The sequence below is a fragment of the Arachis hypogaea genome, chromosome 6, assembly GCF_003086295.3.
Source record: "Arachis hypogaea cultivar Tifrunner chromosome 6, arahy.Tifrunner.gnm2.J5K5, whole genome shotgun sequence".
NCBI classification, from domain to species: Eukaryota; Viridiplantae; Streptophyta; class Magnoliopsida; order Fabales; family Fabaceae; genus Arachis; species Arachis hypogaea.
In genome coordinates this window covers 40291783-40308985 of record NC_092041.1, presented here as the reverse complement: position 1 = coordinate 40308985, position 17203 = coordinate 40291783, and the positions used below count along the sequence as shown (strand labels likewise).

Sequence of the window (17203 nt, the reverse complement as noted above, 5' to 3'; positions counted from 1 at the left end):
CCACAGGGATTCACTGCTCGACTTACACTACGTCGCGAGACATGCTTATAATAATTGTGTGCGCATACTTTATTAGGTGCGATCATACCAGCACTAATACACCGGATCCCATCAGAACTCCACAGTTAAGCGAGCTTGGGCGAGAGTAGTACTAGGATGGGTGACCTCCTGGGAAGTCCTCGTGTTGCACCTTTTTTTTTTCATTTTTTTTTACGTCGTGCTTACCCTCGTTCTTTAAACGACGCTATCTTGAATAGTTTAGCTAAAGCGAACCTCAATTACCTGATTTTCGGCAAGCTCGCACGGGACTTGCAGGGATTTGCAGCTCGACTTACCCTACGTCGCGAGACATGCTTATGACAATTATGTGCGCATACTTTAATAGGTGCGATCATACCAGCACTAATGCACTGGATCCCATCAGAACTCTGCAGTTAAGCGTGCTTGGGCGAGAGTTGTACTAGGATGGGTGACCTTCTGGGAAGTCCTAGTGTTGCACCTTTTTTTTTTAACATCGTGCTTACCCTCGTTCTTTAAACGACGCTATCTTGAATAGTTTAGCTAAAGCGAGCCGCAATGACCTTATTTTTGACAAGCTCGCACGGGCGCCGCAGGGATTCGCAGCTCGACTTACCCTACGTCGCGAGAGATGCTTATGATAATTATGTGCGAATACTTTAATAGGTGCGATCATACCAACACTAATGCACCGGATCCCATCAGAACTCCGCAGTTAAGCGTGCTTGGGCGAAAGTAGTACTAGGATGGGTGACCTCCTGGGAAGTCCTTGTGTTGCACCTTTTTTTTTTTTACGTCGTGCTTACCCTCGTTCTTTAAACGACGCTATCTTGAATAGTTTAGCTAAAGCAAGCCTCAATGACCTGATTTTCGGCAAGCTCGCACGGGCCCCGCTGGGATTCACAGCTCGACTTACCCTGCGTCGCGAGAGATGCTTATGATAATTATGTGCGCATACTTTAATAGGTGCGATCATACCAGCACTAATGTACTAGATCCCATCAAAACTCCACAGTTAAGCGTGCTTGGGAGAGAATAGTACTAGGATGGGTGACCTCTTAGGAAGTCCTCGTGCTGCACCTTTTTTTTTTTTTACGTCGTGCTTACCCTCGTTTTTTAAACGACGCTATCTTGAATAGTTTAGCTAAAGCGAGCCTAAATGACTTGACTTTCGGCAAGCTCGCACGGGCCCGCAGGGATTCGTTGCTCGACTTACACTACGTCGCGAGACATGCTTATGATAACTGTGTGCGCTTACTTTAATAGGTGCGATCATACTAGCACTAATACACCGGATCCCATCAGAACTCCGCAGTTAAGCGTGCTTGGGCGAGAGTAGTACTAGGATGGGTGACCTACTGGGAAGTCCTCGTGTTGCACCTTTTTTTTCTTTTCTTTTTTTACGTCGTGCTTACAATCGTTCTTTAAACAACGCTATCTTGAATAGTTTAGCTAAAGCGAGCCTCAATTACCTGATTTTCGGCAAGCTCGCACGGGACCCGCAGGAATTTGCAGCTCGACTTACGCTACGTCGCGAGACATGCTTATGACAATTATGTGCGCATACTTTAATAGGTGTGATCATACCAGCACTAATGCACCGGATCCCATCAGAACTCTGCAGTTTAGCGTGCTTGGGCGAGAGTTGTACTAGGATGGGTGACCTTCTGGGAAGTCCTGGTGTTGCACCTTTTTTTTTAACGTCGTGCTTACCCTCGTTCTTTAAACGACGCTATCTTGAATAGTTTCGCTAAAGCGAGCCTCAATGACCAGATTTTCGGCAAGCTCGCACAGGCCCGCAGGGATTCGCAGTTCGACTTACCCTACGTCGCGAGAGATGCTTATGATAATTATGTGCGCATACGTTAATAGGTGCGATCATACCAGCACTAATGCACCGGATCCCATCAGAACTCCGCAGTTAGGCGTGCTTGGGCGAAAGTAGTACAAGGATGAGTGACCTCTTGGGAAGTCCTTGTGTTGCACCTTTTTTTTTTACGTCGTGTTTACCCTCGTTCTTTAAACGACGCTATCTTGAATAGTTTAGCTAAAGCGAGCCTCAATGACCTGATTTTCAGCAAGCTCGCACGGTCCCCGCAGGGATTCGCAGCTCGACTTACCCTACGTCGCGAGAGATGCTTATGATAATTATGTGCGCATACTTTAATAGGTGCGATCATACCAGCACTAATGTACCAGATCCCATCAGAACTCCGCAGTTAAGCGTGCTTGGGCGAGAATAGTACTAGGATGGGTGACCTCTTGGGAAGTCCTCGTGCTGCACCTCTCTTTTTTTTTTTTTACGTCGTGCTCACCCTCGTTCTTTAAACGAAGCTATCTTGAATAGTTTAGCTAAAGCGAGCCTCAATGACCTGATTTTCGGCAAGCTCGCCCGGGCCTGCAGGGATTCGCTGCTCGACTTACCCTACGTCGCGAGACATGCTTATGATAATTATGTGCGCATACTTTAACAGGTGCGATCATACCAGCACTAATGCACCGGATCCCATTAGAACTCCGCAGTTAAGCTTGCTTGCGCGAGAGTAGTTCTTGGATGGGTGACCTCCTGGGAAGTCCTCGTGTTGCACCTTTTTTTTTACGTCGTTCTTACCCTCGTTCTTTAAACGACGCTATCTTGAATAGTTTAGCTAAAGCGAGCCTCAATTACCTGATTTTCGTCAAGCTCGCACGGGACCTGCAGGGATTTACAGCTCGACTAGCCCTACGTCGCGAGACATGCTTGTGACAATTATGTGCGCATACTTTAATAGGTGTGATCATACCAGCACTAATGCACCGGATCCCATCAGAACTCTGCAGTTCAGCGTGCTTGGGCGAGAGTTGAACTAGGATGGGTGACCTTCTGGGAAGTCCTGGTGTTGCACCTTTTTTTTTAACGTCGTGCTTACCCTCGTTCTTTAAACGACGCTATCTTGAATAGTTTAGCTAAAGCGAGCCTAAATGACCTGATTTTCAGCAAGCTCGCACGGGCCCCACAGGGATTCACTGCTCGACTTACACTACGTCGCGAGACATGCTTATGATAATTGTCTGCGCATACTTTAATAGGTGCGATCATAGCAGCACTAATACACCGGATCCCATCAGAACTCCGCAGTTAATCGTGCTTGGGCGAGAGTAGTACTAGGATGGGTGACCTCCTGGGAAGTCCTTGTGATGCACCTTTTTTTTTTCGTTTTTTTTTACGTCGTGCTTACCCTCGTTCTTTAAACGACGCTATCTTGAATAGTTTCACTAAAGCGAGCCTCAATTACCTGATTTTCGGCAAGCTCGCACGGGACTTGCATGGATTTGCAGCTCGACTTACCCTACGTCGCGAGACATGCTTATGATAATTATGTGCGCATACTTTAATAGGTGCGATCATACCAGCACTAATGCACTGGATCCCATCAGAACTCTGCAGTTAAGCGTGCTTGGGCGAGAGTTGTACTAGGATGGGTGACCTTCTGGGAAGTCCTAGTGTTGCACCTTTTTTTTTTTAACATCGTGCTTACCCTCGTTCTTTAAACGACGCTATCTTGAATAGTTTAGCTAAAGCGAGCCGCAATGACCTTATTTTCGGCAAGCTCGCACGGGCGCCGCAGGGATTTGCAGCTCGACTTACCCTACGTCGCGAGAGAAGCTTATGATAATTATGTGCGCATACTTTAATAGGTGCGTTCATACCAGCACTAATGCACCGGATCCCATCAGAACCCCGCAGTTAAGCGTGCTTGGGCGAGAGTAGTACTAGGATGGGTGACCTTCTGGGAAGTCCTGGTGTTGCACCTTTTTTTTTAACGTCGTGCTTACCCTCGTTCTTTAAACGACGCTATCTTGAATAGTTTAGCTAAAGCGAGCCTCAATGACCTGATTTTCGGTAAGCTCGCACAGGCCCCGCAGGGATTCGCAACTCGACTTACCTTACGTCGCGAGAGATGCTTATGAAAATTATGTGCGCATACTTTAATAGGTGCAATCATACCAGCACTAATGTACCAGATCCCATCAGAACTCCGCAGTTAAACGTGCTTGGGCGAGAGTAGTACTAGGATAGGTGACCTCTTGGGAAGTCCTCGTGCTGCACCTTTTTTTTTTTACGTCGTGTTTACCCTCTTTCTTTAAACGACGCTATCTTGAATAGTTTAGCTAAAGCGAGCCTAAAAGACTTGATTTTTGGCAAGCTCGCACGGGCCCCGCAGGGATTCGCTGCTCGACTTACCCTACGTCGTGAGACATGCTTATGATAATTGCGTGCGCATACTTTAATAGGTGCGATCATACCATCACTAATACACCGGATCCCATCAAAACTCCGCAGTTAAGCGTGCTTGGGAGAGAGTAGTACTAGGATGGGTGACCTCCTGGGAAGTCCTCGTGTTGCACCTTTTTTTTTTCTTTTTTTTTTTACGTCGTGCTTACCCTCGTTCTTTAAACGACGCTATCATGAATAGTTTAGCTAAAGCGAGCCTCAATTACCTGATTTTCGGCAAGCTCGCACGGGACCCGCAGGGATTTGCAGCTCGACTTACCCTACGTCGCGAGACATGCTTATGACAATTATGTGCGCATACTTTAATAGGTGTGATCATACCAGCACTAATGCACCGGATCCCATCAGAACTCTGCAGTTAAGCGTGCTTGGGCGAGAGTTGTACTAGGATGGGTAACCTTCTGGGAAGTCCTGGTGTTGCACCTTTTTTTTTAATATCGTGCTTACCCTCGTTCTTTAAACGACGCTATCTTGAATAGTTTAGCTAAAGCGAGCCTCAATGACCTGATTTTCGGCAAGCTCGCACGAGCAACGCAGGGATTCACAACTCGACTTACCCTACGTCTCGAGACATGCTTATGATAATTGTGTGTGCATACTTTAACAGGTGCGATCATACCAACACAAATGCACCGGATCCCATCAGAGTTCCGTAGTTAAGCGTGCTTGGGCGAGAGTAGTACTAGGATGGGTGACATCTTGGGAAGTCCTCGTGCTGCACCTCCCTTTTTTTTTTTTACGTCGTGGTTACCCTCGTTCTTTAAACGATGCTATCTTGAATAGTTTAGCTAAAGCGAGCCTCAATGACCTGATTTTTGGCAAGCTCGCCCGGGCCCGCAGGGATTCGCAGCTCGACTTACCCTACGTCGCGAGACATCCTTATGATAATTGTGTGCGCATACTTTAACAGGTGCGATCATACCAGCACTAATGCACCGGATCCCGTCAGAACTCTGCAGTTAAGCTTGCTTGCGCGAGAGTAGTACTAGGATGGGTGACCTCCTGGGAAGTCCTCGTGTTGCACCTTTTTTTTTACGTCGTTCTTACCCTTGTTCTTTAAACGACGCTATCTTGAATAGTTTAGCTAAAGCGAGCCTAAATGACTTGATTTTTAGCAAGCTCGCACGGGCCCCGTAGGGATTCGATGCTCGACTTACACTACTTCGCGAGACATGCTTATGATAATTGTGTGCGCTTACTTTAATAGGTGCGATTATACCAGCACTAATATACCGGATCCCATCAGAACTCTGCAGTTAAGCGTGCTTGGGCGAGAGTAGTACTAGGATGGGTGACCTCCTGGGATGTCCTTGTGTTGCACCCTTTTTTTTCTTTTTTTTTACGTCGTGCTTACCCTCGTTCTTTAAAGCGAGCCTCAATTACCTAATTTTCGGCAAGCTCGCACGGGACCCGCAGGGATTCGCAGCTCGACTTACCCTACGTCGCGAGACATGCTTATGACAATTATGTGCGCATACTTTAATAGGTGTGATCATACCAGCACTAATGCACCGGATCCCATCAGAACTCTGCAGTTCAGCGTGCTTGGGCGAGAGTTATACTAGGATGGGTGACCTTCTGGGAAGTCCTGGTGTTGCACCTTTTTTTTAACGTCGTGCTTACCCTCATTCTTTAAACGACGCTATCTTGAATAGTTTAGCTAAAGTGAGCCTCAATGACCTGATTTTCGGCAAGCTCGCACGGGCCCCGCAGGGATTCGCAGCTCGACTTACCCTACGTCGCGAGAGATGCTTATGATAATTATGTGCGCATACTTTAATAGGTGCGATCATACCAGCACTAATGCACCGGATCCCATCAGAACTCCGCAGTTAAGCGTGCTTGGGCGAGAGTTGTACTAGGATGGGTGACCTCCTGGGAAGTCCTCGTGTTGCACCTATTTATTATTATTTTTTTTTCCGTCGTGCTTACCCTCGTTCTTTAATCGACGCAATCTTGAATAGTTTAGCTAAAGCGAGCCTCAATGACCTTATTTTCGGCAAGCTCGCACGGGCCCCGCAGGGATTCGCAGCTCGACTTACCCTACGTCGCGAGACATGCTTATGATAATTGCGTGCGCATACTTTAATAGGTGCGATCATACCATCACTAATACACCGGATCCCATCAAATCTCCGCAGTTAAGCGTGCTTGGGAGAGAGTAGTACTAGGATGGGTGACCTCCTGGGAAGTCCTCGTGTTGCACCTTTTTTTTTCTTTTTTTTTTACGTCGTGCTTACCCTCGTTCTTTAAACGACGCTATCTTGAATAGTTTAGCTAAAGCGAGCCTCAATTACCTGATATTCGGCAAGCTCGCACGGGACCCGCAGGGATTTGCAGCTCGACTTACCCTACGTCACGAGACATGCTTATGACAATTATGTGCGCATACTTTAATAGGTGTGATCATACCAGCACTAATGCACTGGATCCCATCAGAACTCTGCAGTTAAGCGTGCTTGGGCGAGAGTTGTACTAGGATGGGTGACCTTCTGGAAAGTCCTGGTGTTGCACCTTTTTTTTAACATCGTGCTTACCCTCGTTCTTTAAACGACGCTATCTTGAATAGTTTAGCTAAAGCGAGCCTCAATGACCTGATTTTCGGCAAGCTCGCACGGGCAAGGCAGGGATTCGCAACTCGACTTACCCTACTTCTCGAGTCATGCTTATGATAATTGTGTGTGCATACTTTAACAGGTGCGATCATACCAACCCAAATGCACCGGGTTGGACCTCCTGGGAAGTCCTCGTGTTGCACCTCTCTTCTTTTTTTTTTTTTTTTTTTTACGTCGTGCTTACCCTCGTTCTTTAAACGACGCTATCTTGAATAGTTTAGCTAAAGCGAGCCTAAATGACCTGATTTTCGGCAAGCTCGCACGAGCCCGCAGGGATTCGCTGCTCGACTTACACTACGTCGCGAGACATGCTTATGATAATTGTGTGCGCATACTTTAATAGGTGCGATCATACCAGCACTAATACACCGGATCCCATCAGAACTCTGCAGTTAAGCGTGCTGTCCTCGTGTTGCACCTTTTTTTTTCTTTTTTTTTTACGTTGTGCTTACCCTCGTTCTTTAAACGTCGCTATCTTGTATAGTTTAGCTAAAGCGAGCCTCAATTACCTGATTTTCGGCAAGCTCGCACGGGACCCGTAGGGATTTGCAGCTCGACTTACCCTACGTCGCGAGACATGCTTATGACAATTATGTGCGCATACTTTAATAGGTGTGATCATACCAGCACTAATGCAACAGATCCCATCAGAACTCTGCAGTTAAGCGTGCTTGGGCGAGAGTTGTACTAGGATGGGCGACCTTGTGGGAAGTCCTGGTGTTGCACCTTTTTTTTAACATCGTGCTTACCCTCGTTCTTTAAACGACGCTATCTTGAATAGTTTAGCTAAAGCAAGCCTCAATGACCTGATTTTTGGCAAGCTCGCACGGGCCACGCAGGGATTCGCAACTCGAGTTACCCTACGTCGCGAGACATGCATATGATAATTGTGTGCGCATACTTTAACAGGTGCGATCATACAAGCACTAATGCACCGGATCCCATCAGAACTCCGCAGTTAAGCGTGCGTGGGCGAGAGTAGTACTTGGATGGGTGACCTCCTGGGAAGTCCTCGTGTTGCACCTTTTTTTTTACATCGTGCTTACCCTCGTTCTTTAAACGACGCTATCTTGAATAGTTTAGCTAAAGCGAGCCTCAATGACCTTATTTTCGGCAAGCTCGCACGGGCCCCGCAGGGATTCGCAGCTCGACTTACCCTACGTCGCGAGACATGCTTATGATAATTATGTGCGCAAACTTTAATAGGTGCATTCGCAGCTCGACTTATCCTACGTCGCGAGACGGTCTTATGATAATTATGTGCGCAAACTTTAATAGGTGCGATCATACCAGCACTAATGCACCGGATCCTATCAGAACTCCGCAGTTAAGCGTGCTTGGGCGAGAGTAGTACTAGGATGGGTGACTTCCTGGGAAGTCCTCGTGTTGCACCTATTTATTTTTTTTTACGTCGTGCTTACCCTCGTTCTTTAAACGACGCTATCTTGAATAGTTTAGCTAAAGCGAGCCTCAATGACCTGATTTTCGGCAAACTCGCACGGGCCCGCAGGGATTCGCAGCTCGACTTACCCTACGTCGCGAGACATGCTTATGATAATTATGTGCGCATACTTTAATAGGTGCGATTGATGGATATTTTTGTGGAAAAACGAATTTCTCCAAAACACCCAAAACTAACCGGCAAGTGCACCGGGTCGCATCAAGTAATAAAACTCACGGGAGTGAGGTCGATCCCACAGGGATTGATGGATCAAGCAACTTTAGTGGGTGATTAGTTTAGTCAAGCTAACATTGAATGATTTGAGTGACAATTGAAGCCAACAGAATGTAAACTTGCAGGAATTATAAAGTGCAGAAAGTAAAATTGCAAGTAACTTAAAGAGCAAGAAAGTAAAATAGCTGAAACTTAAATTGCAAGAAATATAAATTGCATGAAAGTAAAGGGGACTGGGTGCAGGGAAATTAAATGAAAGCAGTAAATCAAAGCTTAGAACAATTGCAAGGAAATTAAAATTTCATGAAAAGTAAATTCAGATCACAGTGGCTCAAATGTAAAATGCAGAGGAACACACGTGCAGGAAAGTAAATGAGATTTGTAGCAGGCTTAATGTAAATTGAATTGAGGATCCGAACAGAAAATGAAATGCAGCTCAATTGCAAAATCTAAATGAGAGGTTGAAGATCTCAGGAAATCAATGAGACTAGAAAACAAGTCTAGATCTCAATTCCTTCCTTGATCCGCTAGCAAACAAGATGCAGGAAAATTAAAGATGAAAGCGATGAAACGAACTTTGATTCAAATCACAATTCACTTGAAAGTTTGCAGAAGAAGAAAACAGAGAGAATTCTCAAGGTGAGATTGAAACAGAATTTCTTCAATTCTCAACCCAAGATTTAAAACAAAAATAAAAACTAAAGAGAGAGAGTTCTGTATTCCTAATGCTCCCTAGTGGAGCTCGCCTCCTATTCTCTCTATTCGGGCTTACTTTCTAAAATGAGAATGATGCCTTATATAGGCATTTTTACAAAATGAAAATGAAATTCAAAACAAATTACAATTAAAATGAAATTTCTATTCTAACTATCTCTTGTGCCTTTGAGTGGTGTCAATTGGGCCCTTGCTCTTGATGGAATTGGGTTGATAGAGGCCTTGGTTGATTGCTCTTGGAGTTGGAGAGAGAACCAATGTGAACCGGGTTGTGAATCTTAAAAGTTTGAGTAAAAGTTTGAGTAAAAGTTTGAGTAAAAGTTTGAGGCAAACTTTTACTCAAATTTTTTATACCAGCTACCCTTATTTGCTGCTACCAACGTTGGGGCAAAAGTTAGGGGTCAAACTTTTGCTCCAACGTTGGCCTCCCCTTGCACACTCATGGCGCTACTTTGTCCTCTTGTCAACATTGCCAATTTTATGCCCACTATAGACTATTATATATGGTTGGAAAGCTCTGAATGTCAGCTTTCTAACCCAATTGGAATCACCTCAATTGGACATCTACAACTCAAGCTATGCTCCTTTGAAGAGGACAGGGTCGCTGGTTTTGGTGCCCAACGTTTGAGTAAAGTTTGCCTCAAACGTGGTCGAAAATGCCAGTTTTGGAGGCTCAAACGTATTGTCCACCCCATACTATTATATATTGTTGGAAAGCCCTGGATGTCTACTTTCCAATGCCATTGGGAGCACATCATTTGGAGCTCTACAGCTCGATTTATACTCCGTCGAAGGTGCAGAGGTCAGTTGGCCTCACTGCAGGTTGCCACCATGTTCGTTTATGCTCATTGCGGGGCAGTTTTCTCCCTCAATTTTAGTGTCCAACATGCAGTGCCATATATGCTTGGAAAGCTCTCGATTCCTACTTTCCATTGCTTTTTGAATCACCTCATTTGGAGCTCTGTAGCTCAAGTTATTCTTGTTGGAAGTATACCCTTGTATGCCTTGTGGCGCCAACGTTTGCCAAAAAGCTTGAGGCAAACGTTGGCGCAAGCTTTTTCTCCCATGGGTGTGTTGTTCATGCGCCAACGTTAGCCAAAATGTTTGAGGCTAACGTTGGCGCAAACTTTTGCTCTCCAGGGTGTTGATTTGTGATGCCAAAAGTTTGCCAAAAAGTTTGAGGCTAACTTTTGCTCCAGCTTTTTGCCCAAAAGTTTGCACAAAAGTTTGAGGCTAACTTTTGCTCCAGCTTTTCGCCCAAAAGTTTGCCCAAAAGTTTGAGGCAAACTTTTGGTCAAGCTTTTTGCTCCCTGGTTCGTTTTCAATTAATCCAAAAGTTTGAGCTAAAGTTTGAGGCAAACTTTTGCTCAAACTTTTTGTCCTCTCTTCCTCCTAGCCATTCCTTCTTGCTTCAACCTTTCTCGAAGCTTTTTTCACCTATCATCAATCAACCAAACACATCAAAGCTTTGCTCAAAATCATGAGTTTGTTATTCTTTCATAATATATGACAATTATAGCATAAAATCTCATGAAATTACATTAATTCATACATGGTTGATTAAATCAAAGGAAACATGAAAATCTACCCAATTGGCTTGCTTATGGCTCAAGAAAGTGCATAAAACCTATTGAAAACAAATGAAAAAGCATAGAAAAACATGACATGGTGACATGTCATCAGCGATCATACCAGCACTAATGCACCGGATCCCATCAGAACTCTGCAGTTAAGCATGCTTCGGTGAGAGTAGTACTAGGATGGGTGACCTCCTGGGAAGTCCTCGTGTTGCACCTCTTTTATTTTTTATTTTTTTATTTTTTTTACGTCATGCTTACTCTCATTCTTTAAACGACGCTATCTTAAATAGTTTAGCTAAAGCAAGCCTCAATTACCTGATTTTCGACAAGCTCGCACGGGCCCCGCAGGGATTCGCAGCTCGACTTACCCTACGTCGCGAGACATGCTTATGATAATTATGTGCGCATACTTTAATAGGTGCGATCATACCAGCACTAATGCACCGGATCCCATCAGAAATCTGCAGTAAAGCATGCTTCGGCGAGAGTAGTACTAGGATGGGTGACCTCCTGGGAAGTCCTCGTGTTGCACCTCTTTTATTTTTTATTTTTTTATTTATTTTTACGTCGTGCTTACCCTCGTTCTTTAAACGACGCTATCTTGAATAGTTTAGCTAAAGCGAGCCTCAATTACCTGATTTTTGGCAAGCTCGCACGGGCTCCACAGGGATTCGCAGCTCGACTTACCCTACGTCGCGAGACATGCTTATGATAATTATGTGCGCATACTTTAATAGGTGCGATCATACCAGCACTAATGCACCGGATCCCATCAGAACTCTGCAGTTAAGCGTGCTTGGGCGAGAGTAGTACTATTATGGGTGACCTCCTGGGAAGTCCTCGTGTTGCACCTCTTTTATTTTTTATTTTTTTATTTTTTTTTACGTCGTGCTTACCCTCGTTCTTTAAACGACGCTATCTTGAATAGTTTAGCTAAAGCGAGCCTCAATGACCTGATTTTCGGCAAGCTCGCACGGGCAACGCAGGGATTCGCAACTCGACTTACCCTACGTCTCGAGACATGCTTATGATAATTGTGTGCGCATACTTTAACAGGTGCGATCATACCAGCACAAATGCACCGGATCCCATCAGAGCTCCGCAGTTAAGCGTGCTTGGGCGAGAGTAGTACTAGGATGGGTGACCTCTTGGGAAGTCCTCGTGCTGCACCTTTCTTTTTTTTTTTTTTTTACGTCGTGGTTACCCGCGTTCTTTAAACGACGCTATCTTGAATAGTTTAGCTAAAGCGAGCCTCAATGACCTGATTTTCGGCAAGCTCGCCCGGGCCCGCAGAGATTCGCAGCTCGACTTACCCTACGTCGCGAGACATCCTTATGATAATTGTGTGCGCATACTTTAACAGGTGCGATCATACCAGCACTAATGCACTGGATCCCATCAGAACTCTGTAGTTAAGCTTGCTTGCGCGAGAGTAGTACTAGGATGGGTGACCTCCTGGGAAGTCCTCGTGTTGCACCTTTTTTTTTTACGTCTTTCTTACCCTCGTTTTTTAAACGACGCTATCTTGAATAGTTTAGCTAAAGCGAGCCTCAATGACCTAATTTTCGGCATGCTCACACAGTCCCCGCAGGGATTCGCAGCTCGACTTACCCTACGTCGCGAGAGATGCTTATGATAATTACGTGCGCATACTTTAATAGTTGCAATCATACCAGCACTAATGCACCGGATCCCATCAGAACTCCGCAGTTAAGCGTGCTTGGGCGAGAGTAGTACGAGGACGGGTGACCTCCTGGGAAGTCCTCGTGTTGCACCTCTCTTCTTTTTTTTTATTTTTTTTTACGTCGTGCTTACCCTCTTTCTTTAAACGACGCTATCTTGAATAGTTTAGCTAAAGCGAGCCTCAATTACCTGATTTTTGGCAACCTCGCACGGGCTCTGCAGGGATTCGCAGCTCGACTTACCCTACGTCGCGAGACATGCTTATGATAATTATGTGCGCATACTTTAACAGGTGCGATCATACCAGCACTAATGCACCGGATCCCATCAGAACTCTGCAGTAAAGCGGGCTTCGGCGAGATTAGTACTAGGATGGGTGACCTCCTGGGAAGTCCTCGTGTTGCACCTCTTTTATTTTTTATTATTTTATTTTTTTTTTACGTCGTGCTTACCCTCGTTCTTTAAATGACGCTATCTTGAATAGTTTAGCTAAAGCGTGCCTCAATTACCTAATTTTCGGCAAGCTCGCACAGGCCCCGCAGGGATTCGCAGCTCGACTTACCCTATGTCGCGAGAGATGCTTATGATAATTATGTGCGCATACTTTAATAGGTGCGATCATACCAGCACTAATGCACCGGATCCCATCAGAACTCCACAGCTAAGCGTGCTTGGACGAGAGTAGTACTAGGATGGGTGACCTCCTGGGAAGTCCTCGTGTTGCACCTTTTTTTTACGTCGTGCTTACCCTCGTTCTTTAAACGACGCTATCTTGAATAGTTTAGCTAAAGCGAGCCTCAATGACCTAATTTTCGGCATGCTCACACAGTCCCCGCAGGGATTCGCAGCTCGACTTACCCTACGTCGCGAGAGATGCTTATGATAATTACGTGCGCATACTTTAATAGTTGCAATCATACCAGCACTAATGCACCGGATCCCATCAGAACTCCGCAGTTAAGCGTGCTTGGGCGAGAGTAGTACGAGGACGGGTGACCTCCTGGGAAGTCCTCGTGTTGCACCTCTTTTATTTTTTATTTTTTTATTTTTTTTTACGCCGTGCTTACCCTCGTTCTTTAAACGACGCTATCTTGAATAGTTTAGCTAAAGCGAGCCTAAATGACCTGATTTTTGGCAAGCTCGCACGAGCCCCGCAGGGATTCGCAGCTCGACTTACACTACGTCGCGAGACATGCTTATGATAATTATATGCGCATACTTTAATAGGTGCGATCATACCAGCACTAATACACCGGATCCCATCAGAACTCCGCAGTTAAGCGTGCTTGGGCGAGAGTAGTACTAGGATGGGTGACCTCCTGGGAAGCCCTCGTGTTGCACCTTTTTTTTTCTTTTTTTTTTACGTCGTACTTACCCTCGTTCTTTAAACGACGCTATCTTGAATAGTTTAGCTAAAGCGAGCCTGAATTACCTGATTTTCGGCAAGCTCGCACGGGACCCGCAGGGATTTGCAGCTCGACTTACCCTACGTCATGAGACATGCTTATGACAATTATGTGCGCATACTTTAATAGGTGTGATCATACCAGCACTAATGCAACGGATCCCATCAGAACTCTGCAGTTAAGCGTGCTTGGGTGAGAGTTGTACTAGGATGGGTGACCTTCTGGGAAGTCCTGGTGTTGCACCTTTTTTTTTAACATCGTGCTTACCCTCGTTCTTTAAACGACGCTATCTTGAATTGTTTAGCTAAAGCGAGCCTCAATGACCTGATTTTCGGCAAGCTCGCACGGGCCACGCAGGGATTCGCACCTCGACTTACCCTATGTCGCGAGAGATGCTTATGATAATTATGTGCGCATACTTTAATAGGTGCGATCATACCAGCACTAATACACCGGATCCCATCAGAACTCTGCAGTTAAGCGTGCTTCGGCGAGAGTAGTACTAGGATGGGTGACCTCTTGGGAAGTCCTCGTGTTGCACCTCTTTTATTTTTTATTTTTTTATTTTTTTTTACGTCGTGCTTACCCTCTTTCTTTAAACGACGCTATCTTGAATAGTTTAGCTAAAGCGAGCCTCAATTACCTGATTTTTGGCAACCTCGCACGGGCTCTGCAGGGATTCGCAGCTCGACTTACCCTACGTCGCGAGACATGCTTATGATAATTATGTGCGCATACTTTAACAGGTGCGATCATACCAGCACTAATGCACCGGATCCCATCAGAACTCTGCAGTTAAGCGTGCTTCAGCGAGATTAGTACTAGGATGGGTGACCTCCTGGGAAGTCCTCGTGTTGCACCTCTTTTATTTTTTATTTTTTTATTTTTTTTTTACGTCGTGCTTACCCTCGTTCTTTAAATGACGCTATCTTGAATAGTTTAGCTAAAGCGTGCCTCAATTACCTAATTTTCGGCAAGCTCGCACAGGCCCCGCAGGGATTCGCAGCTCGACTTACCCTATGTCGCGAGAGATGCTTATGATAATTATGTGCGCATACTTTAATAGGTGCGATCATACCAGCACTAATGCACCGGATCCCATCAGAACTCCACAGCTAAGCGTGCTTGGACGAGAGTAGTACTAGGATGGGTGACCTCCTGGGAAGTCCTCGTGTTGCACCTTTTTTTTTTACGTCGTGCTTACCCTCGTTCTTTAAACGACGCTATCTTGAATAGTTTAGCTAAAGCGAGCCTCAATGACCTGATTTTCGGCAACCTCGCACAGGCCCCGCAGGGATTCGCAGCTCGACTTACCCTATGTCGCGAGAGATGCTTATGATAATTATGTGCGCAAGCTTTAATAGGTGCGATCATACCAGCACTAATGCACTGGATCCTATTAGAACTCCGCAGTTAAGCGTGCTTGGGCGAGAGTTGTACTAGGATGGGTGACCTCCTGGGAAGTCCTTGTGTTGAACTTTTTTTTTTTACGTCGTACTTACCCTCGTTCTTTAAACGACGCTATCTTGAATAGTTTAGCTAAAGCAAGCCTCAATTTCCTGATTTTCGACAAGCTCGCACGGGCCCCGCAGGGATTCGCAGCTCAACTTACCCTACGTCGCGAGAGATGCTTATGATAATTATGTACGCATACTTTAATAGGTACGATCATACCAGCCCTAATGTGCCGGATCCCATCAGAACTCCGCAGTTAACGTGCTTGGGCGAGAGTAGTACTAGGATGGGTGACCTCTTGGGAAGTTCTCGTGTTGCACCTTTTTTTTTTACGTCGTGCTTACCCTCGTTCTTTAAACAATGCTATCTTGAATAGTTTAGCTAAAGCGAGCCTCAATGACCTGATTTTCGGCAAGCTCGTACAGGCCCCGCAGGGATTAGCAGCTCGACTTACCCTACGTCGCGAGAGATGCTTATGATAATTATGTGCGTAAACTTTAATAGGTGCGATCATACCAGCACTAATGCACCGGATCCTATCAGAACTCCGCAGTTAAGCGTGCTTGGGCGAGAGTAGTACTAGGATGGGTGACCTCTTGGGAAGTTCTCGTGTTGCACCTTTTTTTTTTTACGTCGTGCTTACCCTCGTTCTTTAAACGACACTATGTTGAATAGTTTAGCTAAAGCGAGCCTCAATTACCTGATTTTTGGCAAGCTCGCACGGGCCCCGCAGGGATTCGCAGCTCGACTTACCCTACGTCACGAGACATGCTTATGATAATTGTGTGCGCATACTTTAATAGGTGCGATCATACCAGCACAAATGCACCGGATCCCATCAGAACTCCGCAGTTATGCGTGCTTGGGCGAGAGTAGTACTAGGATGGGTGACCTCTTGGGAAGTCCTCGTGTTTCACCCTTTTTTTTTACGTCGTGCTTACCCTCGTTCTTTAAACGAAGCTATCTTGAATAGTTTAGCTAAAGCGAGCCTCAATGACCTGATTTTCGGCAAGCTCGCACAGGCCCCGCAGGGATTCGCAACTCGACTTACCCTACGTCGCGAGAGATGCTTATGATAATTATGTACGCATACTTTAATAGGTGCGATCATACCAGCCCTAATGTGCCGGATCCCATCAGAACTCCGCAGTTAACGTGCTTGGGCGAGAGTAGTACTAGGATGGGTGACCTCTTGGGAAGTTCTCGTGTTGCACCTTTTTTTTTTACGTCGTGCTTACCCCCGTTTTTTAAACGACGCTTTCTTGAATAGTTTAGCTAAAGCGAGCCTCAATGACCTTATTTTCGGCAAGCTCGCACAGGCCCCACAGGGATTAGCAGCTCGACTTACCCTACGTCGCGAGAGATGCTTATGATAATTATGTGCGTAAACTTTAATAGGTGCGATCATACCAGCACTAATGCACCGGATCCCATCAGAACTCCGCAGTTAAGCGTGCTTGGGCGAGAGTAGTACTAGGATGGGTGATCTCTTGGGAAGTCCTTGTGTTGCACCTTTTTTTTTACGTCGTGCTTACCCTCGTTCTTTAAACGATACTATCTTGAATAGTTTAGCTAAAGCGAGCCTCAATTACCTGATTTTCGGCAAGCTCGCACGGGCCCCGCAGGGATTCGCAGCTCGACTTACCCTACGTCACGAGACATGCTTATGATAATTGTGTGCGCATACTTTAACAGGTGCGATCATACCAGCACTAATGCACCGGATCCCATCAAAACTCCGCAGTTAAGCGTGCTTGGGCAGAGTAGTACTAGGATGGTGA

The 17203-nt window shown here is 45.7% G+C and overlaps 46 non-coding genes across 46 annotated transcripts; all 46 read left to right on the top strand.

Annotated features, from left to right (window-relative positions):
* The first annotated feature begins 74 nt into the window (after positions 1-74).
* Positions 75-193, top strand: LOC112698824 (5S ribosomal RNA). The gene has a single exon (XR_003151959.1). It is a non-coding gene; the product is annotated as a 5S ribosomal RNA (ribosomal RNA).
* A 190-nt stretch (positions 194-383) lies between these two features.
* LOC112699039 (5S ribosomal RNA) lies at positions 384-502 on the top strand. The gene has a single exon (XR_003152164.1). It is a non-coding gene; the product is annotated as a 5S ribosomal RNA (ribosomal RNA).
* A 180-nt stretch (positions 503-682) lies between these two features.
* Positions 683-801, top strand: LOC112698977 (5S ribosomal RNA). The gene has a single exon (XR_003152104.1). It is a non-coding gene; the product is annotated as a 5S ribosomal RNA (ribosomal RNA).
* A 181-nt stretch (positions 802-982) lies between these two features.
* On the top strand, positions 983-1101 carry LOC112699396 (5S ribosomal RNA). The gene has a single exon (XR_003152466.1). It is a non-coding gene; the product is annotated as a 5S ribosomal RNA (ribosomal RNA).
* A 181-nt stretch (positions 1102-1282) lies between these two features.
* Positions 1283-1401, top strand: LOC112698691 (5S ribosomal RNA). Its single transcript, XR_003151834.1, has one exon. It is a non-coding gene; the product is annotated as a 5S ribosomal RNA (ribosomal RNA).
* A 190-nt stretch (positions 1402-1591) lies between these two features.
* On the top strand, positions 1592-1710 carry LOC112699204 (5S ribosomal RNA). The gene has a single exon (XR_003152318.1). It is a non-coding gene; the product is annotated as a 5S ribosomal RNA (ribosomal RNA).
* A 178-nt stretch (positions 1711-1888) lies between these two features.
* Positions 1889-2007, top strand: LOC112699304 (5S ribosomal RNA). The gene has a single exon (XR_003152385.1). It is a non-coding gene; the product is annotated as a 5S ribosomal RNA (ribosomal RNA).
* Positions 2008-2186: 179 nt separating this feature from the next.
* Positions 2187-2305, top strand: LOC112698947 (5S ribosomal RNA). The gene has a single exon (XR_003152075.1). It is a non-coding gene; the product is annotated as a 5S ribosomal RNA (ribosomal RNA).
* Positions 2306-2490: 185 nt separating this feature from the next.
* Positions 2491-2609, top strand: LOC112699183 (5S ribosomal RNA). Its single transcript, XR_003152299.1, has one exon. It is a non-coding gene; the product is annotated as a 5S ribosomal RNA (ribosomal RNA).
* A 178-nt stretch (positions 2610-2787) lies between these two features.
* On the top strand, positions 2788-2906 carry LOC112699383 (5S ribosomal RNA). Its single transcript, XR_003152456.1, has one exon. It is a non-coding gene; the product is annotated as a 5S ribosomal RNA (ribosomal RNA).
* A 179-nt stretch (positions 2907-3085) lies between these two features.
* On the top strand, positions 3086-3204 carry LOC112699090 (5S ribosomal RNA). The gene has a single exon (XR_003152212.1). It is a non-coding gene; the product is annotated as a 5S ribosomal RNA (ribosomal RNA).
* Positions 3205-3394: 190 nt separating this feature from the next.
* LOC112699037 (5S ribosomal RNA) lies at positions 3395-3513 on the top strand. The gene has a single exon (XR_003152162.1). It is a non-coding gene; the product is annotated as a 5S ribosomal RNA (ribosomal RNA).
* Positions 3514-3694: 181 nt separating this feature from the next.
* Positions 3695-3813, top strand: LOC112699065 (5S ribosomal RNA). The gene has a single exon (XR_003152188.1). It is a non-coding gene; the product is annotated as a 5S ribosomal RNA (ribosomal RNA).
* A 179-nt stretch (positions 3814-3992) lies between these two features.
* LOC112699124 (5S ribosomal RNA) lies at positions 3993-4111 on the top strand. The gene has a single exon (XR_003152244.1). It is a non-coding gene; the product is annotated as a 5S ribosomal RNA (ribosomal RNA).
* Positions 4112-4291: 180 nt separating this feature from the next.
* On the top strand, positions 4292-4410 carry LOC112699178 (5S ribosomal RNA). Its single transcript, XR_003152294.1, has one exon. It is a non-coding gene; the product is annotated as a 5S ribosomal RNA (ribosomal RNA).
* Positions 4411-4601: 191 nt separating this feature from the next.
* On the top strand, positions 4602-4720 carry LOC112699107 (5S ribosomal RNA). Its single transcript, XR_003152228.1, has one exon. It is a non-coding gene; the product is annotated as a 5S ribosomal RNA (ribosomal RNA).
* Positions 4721-4899: 179 nt separating this feature from the next.
* On the top strand, positions 4900-5018 carry LOC112699355 (5S ribosomal RNA). Its single transcript, XR_003152431.1, has one exon. It is a non-coding gene; the product is annotated as a 5S ribosomal RNA (ribosomal RNA).
* A 184-nt stretch (positions 5019-5202) lies between these two features.
* LOC112699119 (5S ribosomal RNA) lies at positions 5203-5321 on the top strand. Its single transcript, XR_003152239.1, has one exon. It is a non-coding gene; the product is annotated as a 5S ribosomal RNA (ribosomal RNA).
* Positions 5322-5499: 178 nt separating this feature from the next.
* Positions 5500-5618, top strand: LOC112699164 (5S ribosomal RNA). Its single transcript, XR_003152281.1, has one exon. It is a non-coding gene; the product is annotated as a 5S ribosomal RNA (ribosomal RNA).
* A 160-nt stretch (positions 5619-5778) lies between these two features.
* Positions 5779-5897, top strand: LOC112699319 (5S ribosomal RNA). The gene has a single exon (XR_003152400.1). It is a non-coding gene; the product is annotated as a 5S ribosomal RNA (ribosomal RNA).
* A 178-nt stretch (positions 5898-6075) lies between these two features.
* LOC112698619 (5S ribosomal RNA) lies at positions 6076-6194 on the top strand. Its single transcript, XR_003151766.1, has one exon. It is a non-coding gene; the product is annotated as a 5S ribosomal RNA (ribosomal RNA).
* Positions 6195-6384: 190 nt separating this feature from the next.
* Positions 6385-6503, top strand: LOC112699212 (5S ribosomal RNA). Its single transcript, XR_003152325.1, has one exon. It is a non-coding gene; the product is annotated as a 5S ribosomal RNA (ribosomal RNA).
* Positions 6504-6692: 189 nt separating this feature from the next.
* Positions 6693-6811, top strand: LOC112699220 (5S ribosomal RNA). The gene has a single exon (XR_003152333.1). It is a non-coding gene; the product is annotated as a 5S ribosomal RNA (ribosomal RNA).
* A 708-nt stretch (positions 6812-7519) lies between these two features.
* Positions 7520-7638, top strand: LOC112699193 (5S ribosomal RNA). Its single transcript, XR_003152308.1, has one exon. It is a non-coding gene; the product is annotated as a 5S ribosomal RNA (ribosomal RNA).
* A 178-nt stretch (positions 7639-7816) lies between these two features.
* LOC112698893 (5S ribosomal RNA) lies at positions 7817-7935 on the top strand. The gene has a single exon (XR_003152025.1). It is a non-coding gene; the product is annotated as a 5S ribosomal RNA (ribosomal RNA).
* Positions 7936-8185: 250 nt separating this feature from the next.
* Positions 8186-8304, top strand: LOC112698842 (5S ribosomal RNA). Its single transcript, XR_003151976.1, has one exon. It is a non-coding gene; the product is annotated as a 5S ribosomal RNA (ribosomal RNA).
* Positions 8305-10976: 2672 nt separating this feature from the next.
* On the top strand, positions 10977-11095 carry LOC112699372 (5S ribosomal RNA). Its single transcript, XR_003152447.1, has one exon. It is a non-coding gene; the product is annotated as a 5S ribosomal RNA (ribosomal RNA).
* Positions 11096-11294: 199 nt separating this feature from the next.
* On the top strand, positions 11295-11413 carry LOC112699252 (5S ribosomal RNA). The gene has a single exon (XR_003152357.1). It is a non-coding gene; the product is annotated as a 5S ribosomal RNA (ribosomal RNA).
* Positions 11414-11613: 200 nt separating this feature from the next.
* LOC112698722 (5S ribosomal RNA) lies at positions 11614-11732 on the top strand. The gene has a single exon (XR_003151863.1). It is a non-coding gene; the product is annotated as a 5S ribosomal RNA (ribosomal RNA).
* A 200-nt stretch (positions 11733-11932) lies between these two features.
* On the top strand, positions 11933-12051 carry LOC112698870 (5S ribosomal RNA). The gene has a single exon (XR_003152004.1). It is a non-coding gene; the product is annotated as a 5S ribosomal RNA (ribosomal RNA).
* A 188-nt stretch (positions 12052-12239) lies between these two features.
* LOC112699151 (5S ribosomal RNA) lies at positions 12240-12358 on the top strand. The gene has a single exon (XR_003152269.1). It is a non-coding gene; the product is annotated as a 5S ribosomal RNA (ribosomal RNA).
* A 179-nt stretch (positions 12359-12537) lies between these two features.
* Positions 12538-12656, top strand: LOC112698940 (5S ribosomal RNA). The gene has a single exon (XR_003152069.1). It is a non-coding gene; the product is annotated as a 5S ribosomal RNA (ribosomal RNA).
* Positions 12657-12851: 195 nt separating this feature from the next.
* Positions 12852-12970, top strand: LOC112699153 (5S ribosomal RNA). The gene has a single exon (XR_003152271.1). It is a non-coding gene; the product is annotated as a 5S ribosomal RNA (ribosomal RNA).
* A 201-nt stretch (positions 12971-13171) lies between these two features.
* LOC112698769 (5S ribosomal RNA) lies at positions 13172-13290 on the top strand. Its single transcript, XR_003151908.1, has one exon. It is a non-coding gene; the product is annotated as a 5S ribosomal RNA (ribosomal RNA).
* Positions 13291-13467: 177 nt separating this feature from the next.
* LOC112698939 (5S ribosomal RNA) lies at positions 13468-13586 on the top strand. The gene has a single exon (XR_003152068.1). It is a non-coding gene; the product is annotated as a 5S ribosomal RNA (ribosomal RNA).
* Positions 13587-13786: 200 nt separating this feature from the next.
* LOC112698527 (5S ribosomal RNA) lies at positions 13787-13905 on the top strand. Its single transcript, XR_003151678.1, has one exon. It is a non-coding gene; the product is annotated as a 5S ribosomal RNA (ribosomal RNA).
* Positions 13906-14094: 189 nt separating this feature from the next.
* LOC112699285 (5S ribosomal RNA) lies at positions 14095-14213 on the top strand. The gene has a single exon (XR_003152369.1). It is a non-coding gene; the product is annotated as a 5S ribosomal RNA (ribosomal RNA).
* Positions 14214-14392: 179 nt separating this feature from the next.
* On the top strand, positions 14393-14511 carry LOC112698943 (5S ribosomal RNA). The gene has a single exon (XR_003152072.1). It is a non-coding gene; the product is annotated as a 5S ribosomal RNA (ribosomal RNA).
* A 200-nt stretch (positions 14512-14711) lies between these two features.
* LOC112699101 (5S ribosomal RNA) lies at positions 14712-14830 on the top strand. Its single transcript, XR_003152222.1, has one exon. It is a non-coding gene; the product is annotated as a 5S ribosomal RNA (ribosomal RNA).
* Positions 14831-15031: 201 nt separating this feature from the next.
* LOC112698767 (5S ribosomal RNA) lies at positions 15032-15150 on the top strand. The gene has a single exon (XR_003151906.1). It is a non-coding gene; the product is annotated as a 5S ribosomal RNA (ribosomal RNA).
* A 179-nt stretch (positions 15151-15329) lies between these two features.
* LOC112699217 (5S ribosomal RNA) lies at positions 15330-15448 on the top strand. Its single transcript, XR_003152330.1, has one exon. It is a non-coding gene; the product is annotated as a 5S ribosomal RNA (ribosomal RNA).
* Positions 15449-15627: 179 nt separating this feature from the next.
* LOC112699325 (5S ribosomal RNA) lies at positions 15628-15745 on the top strand. Its single transcript, XR_003152405.1, has one exon. It is a non-coding gene; the product is annotated as a 5S ribosomal RNA (ribosomal RNA).
* A 179-nt stretch (positions 15746-15924) lies between these two features.
* On the top strand, positions 15925-16043 carry LOC112698635 (5S ribosomal RNA). The gene has a single exon (XR_003151781.1). It is a non-coding gene; the product is annotated as a 5S ribosomal RNA (ribosomal RNA).
* A 180-nt stretch (positions 16044-16223) lies between these two features.
* LOC112699131 (5S ribosomal RNA) lies at positions 16224-16342 on the top strand. Its single transcript, XR_003152250.1, has one exon. It is a non-coding gene; the product is annotated as a 5S ribosomal RNA (ribosomal RNA).
* A 179-nt stretch (positions 16343-16521) lies between these two features.
* On the top strand, positions 16522-16639 carry LOC112699165 (5S ribosomal RNA). Its single transcript, XR_003152282.1, has one exon. It is a non-coding gene; the product is annotated as a 5S ribosomal RNA (ribosomal RNA).
* Positions 16640-16818: 179 nt separating this feature from the next.
* LOC112698695 (5S ribosomal RNA) lies at positions 16819-16937 on the top strand. Its single transcript, XR_003151838.1, has one exon. It is a non-coding gene; the product is annotated as a 5S ribosomal RNA (ribosomal RNA).
* The last annotated feature ends 266 nt before the right edge of the window (positions 16938-17203 follow it).